This window comes from Lactuca serriola, chromosome 4 (genome assembly GCF_051521515.1).
Source record: "Lactuca serriola cultivar US96UC23 chromosome 4, Lser_US96UC23_V15, whole genome shotgun sequence".
NCBI classification, from domain to species: Eukaryota; Viridiplantae; Streptophyta; class Magnoliopsida; order Asterales; family Asteraceae; genus Lactuca; species Lactuca serriola.
Window position 1 is genome coordinate 44786556 of NC_136411.1, and position 6096 is coordinate 44792651.

General features: G+C 31.9%; 1 pseudogene across 1 annotated transcript; it reads left to right on the forward strand.

The window, feature by feature from the left end:
• The first annotated feature begins 877 nt into the window (after positions 1–877).
• On the forward strand, positions 878–2809 carry LOC145101455 (F-box/kelch-repeat protein At1g30090 pseudogene; annotated as a pseudogene). Its single transcript, XR_013705665.1, has 2 exons — positions 878–1151; positions 1248–2809. The product of XR_013705665.1 is annotated as an F-box/kelch-repeat protein At1g30090 pseudogene (transcript).
• Positions 2810–6096: the final 3287 nt, after the last annotated feature.

Genomic DNA, 6096 nt, shown 5'->3' on the forward strand with positions numbered 1-6096 from the left:
ATTGTTTTAATTAGGGATTCGTAGGCAAAAACTATTATAATACTATATGTTAAATTTAAAGGATCTTGGATTATTAATGATGTGACATATATGTATTGGGACTATACATATGCCTACAAACACATATCCTGTCATTAAGGGATTTTTTAGCAAAATCCTAAACTTTTATATAAAGTCAAGAACAATTTTTCTTTGAAAATAAAGAACTAATAAATAAGTAGAATATAAACCTTATATTTATACAAAAATATGGTTTTTAAACGAAAAATATATATTTATACGGTTTTAAAATGTAATAAAAAAATATTTATATGGTTTTAAATGGAAAATGATTAACACTAAATAAAATTGAAAAAAATGATGTTCGATTTGAAATAAAAAAATACAGTATCAAAATTGGAAAAGGAAATAAAACTTAATGTTAAAATTGAAAAATTGAGAATGTAACATTTTTTTGTGTAAAAAATTAATTTTGACACGTCCGTATGTCACATCATCAAAACCGATATGTAGGTAGACAATTGAATTGACCGGTCATGTGGTCAAACTGTAACAAATTGAAAAATACAGTATCAAATTTGAGATTAGAAAAACACAATGTTAAATTGAAATTTTTGTATGAACTTAATAATGATTTTTATGATATTGTCCTTATAATTTTCATTTTTTTCTAATTTTTTTTTATAAAAATAAACTTAAATGGTTAGAGCTCATTAAATAAAATTTAAGATACTTAATTGAAATAAATCTGAAATTGATTATTAGTTCGTGGCATTATTTATGATCAAGTAAAACCGAAGCAAAGAGTATCATTAATAGGTGTTGCTAGAAAACAATTGACACCACAAAATAGTAGTGGACCTAGCTAATGGTATAATGAGTAGCAATGTTAATGTATGCATCGTAAAGTTAAAAGTAGAATAAATAGCGGAGTAAAGTGTAGCCAGCCTAAGCCTACTATACTCCTCGGCACTCGTGTTTGCACGGGTGGGTCGGCATTTATTTGACACGCATCAACCGTCCATTCTTTCCTCTTCCGTCTAAACTCTCCACCCCCCACCTCACCACCATCCACCACCCATATAACACCAACACCACCACCCTACCACCACAATTCTTCACCTTCAACCTTCAATCCTTTCATTCAATCTGTAAGTTCATATGTTTTTTCTTTTTTCTCGACATATTTCCTCTGAATCTATGGCTGAAATTTTTCTCTGTTCTTGTATCATGACTTTGAAATGAAGCTTTTCTTTGATCTCTGAGCTCGGTGTTGTGAAATTTTGGGGGTTTACTCGATCTTGGTCGAGAAAAGTTAAGACCTGTAGCAACTTAACTACAAAGAATTGATTTCATTTTCGAGATGCAAAGGGTCCGCATGTCGTCACACCAACCACCGGTGCAGAAATCAGGGGATTCGGTGGTGAAATCAACCCCGGAATTTGAGTTGGCTGATGTTAGAGATCATTTACTGGAATCAGATTCGTGTTTTGATCCTCTGCTTCCTGGTCTTCCTGATGATATTGCTTTGAGTTGTCTTCTCCGGCTACCAGTCAAGTTTCATTCAACCGGCCGGACTGTTTGCCGGCGGTGGTATAATCTTTTCGGTGATAAAGGTCGGTTCTTTACGCAAAGGAAGCAAATGGGTTTTCAAGATCCATGGATGTTTGTGTTTTCTTTCCATAAACGTACAGGAAAGATTCAATGGCAGGTTCTTGATCTCATTCATCTCTCATGGCACACGATTCCAGCAATGCCATGCATGGAGAAGGTCTGTCCACTTGGGTTCCGGTGCTTTTCTGTCTCCAAGAATGGTTCGCTGTTTGTCTGTGGTGGGGTGGCCTCCGACGTAGACTGCCCTCTTAACTTGGTGTTGAAATTTGATGTGAAATCAAATCATTGGACTGTTATGAAGAAGATGATGACTCCAAGGTCGTTTTTCGCCGGAGGTGTGATCGCCGGGAAGGTTTATGTCGCCGGAGGGAACAGTAGTGATCAGTTTGAGCTCAATTCAGCTGAGGTAATGGATCCAAAAGGAGGTGTATGGTATCCGATCGCAAATATGGGCACAAACATGGCATGTTATGATTCAGCTGTTCTTGATGGGAAACTTTTTGTAACCGAAGGATGGTTTTGGCCATTTTATGTTGTGCCACGTGGCCAGGTTTATGATCCAAGAACCGATCATTGGGAATCCATGGCAACGGGGCTCCGTGAAGGGTGGACCGGGTCAAGTGTTGTGATATACGGGCGTTTGTTTGTGGTATCGGAGCATGAGAGGACAAAACTTAAGGTTTATGACTCAAGTCATGATACATGGGAAACCATCAAAGGGCCTCCCTTACCCGAGCAAATTTGCAAGCCGTTCGTGGTGAACAGTTGCAATGATAGAATTTATGTTACAGGTCGAGACCTATTTGTTGCAGTTGGTGTTATTCATCGATTGAACAGCAGTTCAACCGATGAAAATATAAAGTTTGCAGTCCAGTGGCAGGTCGTGGAAGCCCCAGAGGTTTTCTCCGACTTGACACCTTCTAGTGCGCAAATTCTATTTGCTTAGCCCTAGGATAAAGTATAATTTTCCATGTATTGTACTTCAACTTATGTAATTATATTAGTACTACCAATTTTAGTGTTTTTGTGTTGTTACTTTTGTATGCTTTTAGTGTTGATTTGAGTCTTTATTTATGAGATACACCGACTCGAATCAACACGAGAATCATTTGGTGGTGTAAAATTCAAGGAAAAGATAACGCTTGATGATCGATTGAAAAGATTAAGAAGATGTTTATAAATTGTTTAGATAAAATATTGTTAATTTTATGATTGTATATTAAAAATATAAAGGAATCTGATTTGGAGGACCACTTTGCAGCGGGATTGACAGTTGGTGGTGTTTTAAGGTAAGTGATGGAAAGTGAAGCCATGAGCCCATGATTCCTTGAACAAAGTAGAAAGCAGTTGAAAAGTTGAAAGAAAGTACAAACCAAATTTGATTTTTCCATTTATTTGAAAAATATTAAAATAACACATTAAAAATTGTGTTAAAAGTAAAACATTAAAAATTGTGTTAAAAATAAAATCTACTATAATAAATGAAAGTTTTTTTTTGCCACATGTCCTCTTCTCATTCATTTGGACACATGTCATTTTCTAGAATTTTTAAATTTTCTATTTTCCACTTGTCATTTTATTGTATTTTTTATTTTATTAAATTAAAATTTAACATTTAATATGTAAGGTAATATATATGTAAAGTATTTATTAGAAATGGTTTATATATGTAATGTATTCAATACATTAAAGTCTCATTAATTTTAATAATTCAAAATTTTTCTTATTTTTCTTATAAATTCAAACCATTCAAATTATTAAAATTTCATATTTATTTTTTTTAATTAAACCCATGTAATACATGGGTCTCACACCTAGTTACTAATACAGCCAAATGTATCAATGATTTTTCACAAAAATGAGCGAATATCTCATTTTAGCCATCTAAACCTCACCCGAGATTAAGTCAATTGTGGTTTGGGCATCTCACCTGTTTTGTGATTTCGGACATGTCCAAGTGCGGGATTGGACATTTGGGTTACGGTTTCACGGGCATTCTGCTATTTTGCGCCCATAACTCATAATATATAAAAAAATCATTTAGGTTATTTTCGGTTTGCAAGCATATAAAATTCTCTCTAATAACGAATGTGAACAACAATCATGTTAACACTCTTATACCTCGAATTTTATCAGCTTTTTTATTATTTAGATAGAAATCTAGTAGTATTGGGTTTGGATTTGTGGGAAAAAACGAAAAAAAAATACCCAAACCGCAGATGAACATGTCATGTGTATAAGTCCTTGATGCACAGAATGTGCATTAGAAACTTATATATCACGGATGAATGTGCCATATGCGGTTTTCCTAAAAAAAATTTATTATTTCTGATTTTCATTTATTATTATTTTTTTATTATTTTTTACCTTGTTTTGTGATATACCTTGATTATGTTGTATGACTTTTTGTTTGATTTGACACTTTGAACAAAATAGCATTTGAATGCCAAGAAACAAAATAGCAGTTTGGAGAAAGTTCTTAGTCAACTGCTATTTCGTTCTTGAAATTGCAATTATTTTCAACGGTCTGCATCCTGTCCGTCCAAAAAGATCACAGTCGAGTGAGAGCATACTGCAGGTGGCTTATGCCACCCGCCGTTCTGTCAAGAGAAAGTGATTTATTTTTTTATAATCATGCGAAACCGCAACTGTGTATGAAAACCGCAATTGAGTATGAAAATTGTAGGCATGTTTGCCTCAGCAAACGGTTTGCATGGCTAAAATGAGATATTGATAGATTTTTGGCTCTTAAATAGAAATCGTTAAGACATTTGGTTAGACTTATAAGTTTCTCAAAAAAAAAAATAATAATAAAATAATAAAAAAAAATAAAACAAAAATCCGACTTAAGTGAGGTTGGTAATCAGAAAGATGGGAAAAATTTGGTTTCGTTCTTATTTATTTATTTATATTAGAATATTAGATATGTGTGCAAATCTTATTTTCATATCAATCGTATGATTTTGATACATTTAATAGAGAAGCATCTGAATTTTGTATTGTTTTTCGCTTACGAAATTCAGATTTAGAATTGAAAAGGAATAGTAAAAAATATTTTTTCATGACATATTTGATATAAATGATATTAATTGATATAAATGATATTTAATTTCTCTTTTTAAAATAATTGACATCTTAGATGACCTATTTATGTATATATCAAAATTTTAATGAATTATCTCTCAACAAAAATAAAGTAAATTATGTATTCGATTACTTGTGATATAAAAGAGTCAAAAAGTGGCAACCGGTATTTTCTTTTTTCTTTCCAAACCGTGGGGTTACTTTTATTTGGTGGGGAAGCGAAAAAATGGGGGAAAGGAGAAAGGTGACTACGACGTTTGTTTTGTTATGTTCATACCGGCAATTGCTTTTCTTAAACATATCATATTTTCTTTATTTATATGTTTTCTTGTAGTAAAAATGTATGAATGTATACATGGAGTTAGATTCAAATGATTTATGATTGTATAAATGATTTTCAATCAAGGATTCTAAATAGAATTCAAATCAAATTTTATCTATAACTAAGTTATTTTTTTAGAATTTTGTTTACCAGAATCTTTGATTTTAATTTGACTCTCCAAAATTATTTATACATCTATACAATAGTTGTCAATTCTAATATAATCATATTCCTTTGTAAATGAGGTTTTGAATCTAAGTCGTGGATGGTTTTTTTAGAAGGGTTAATTACTACTCTAGCCAAATTAAGGGGGTAATTAGCAATTTTTAGCCAAAAATTAGTAGATGGCCAAAAATAGCCCACGAAACCGTAGGTTTTGAGATTCGCTTACTGTTTCGTCATTTCGTCTACTGTTTGCGTTTTGTATTAATTTTTTTTTTCATTTTTCACATACAAAACCGTAGATATTATATAACCTACGGATTTCTCTATAATAAGTACGGTTTCCCAAACCGTAGGCTACGGTTTTGGGGAAAAAAACTACGGTATTTTTTTTTATCTACTATTTTGGGGGGTTTATCTACTATTTTGTTCAAAAAACTACTGTTTTTTTTATCTACTATTTTGGGGGTTTTGTCTACTATTTTGTCCAAAAACTACGCTTTGGGTTTTTTTTTAAAATTTTTTTTAATTTATTTTATTTTTTTAAATACATAAAAATGGATACAAATGTTTATTAGTTATTTAAAAAAAAATTACGAAACCGTAGGTTTTTGGGAAGCCTACTGTGTACAAGTGTTTACTGCACAATTAACATAATTTCGATCCCATTGAATCGATTTTTTTTAAAAAAAAAACAAAAAAAAAGTTAATTTCCATACGGTTCATACGAAACCGTAGGTGTACAAGTCGACAATGCACAATTTGTGCATTGGACACTTGTACACCGTAGGTTTCGTATGAAACCTACGGTTTTATATTTTTTTTTCCTTTTTTTTTCAAAAAAAAATTAACCACATATATAAAACCTACTCCTAATCATAAATACGGTAAAATTTTGATTAAAAATAGACAAA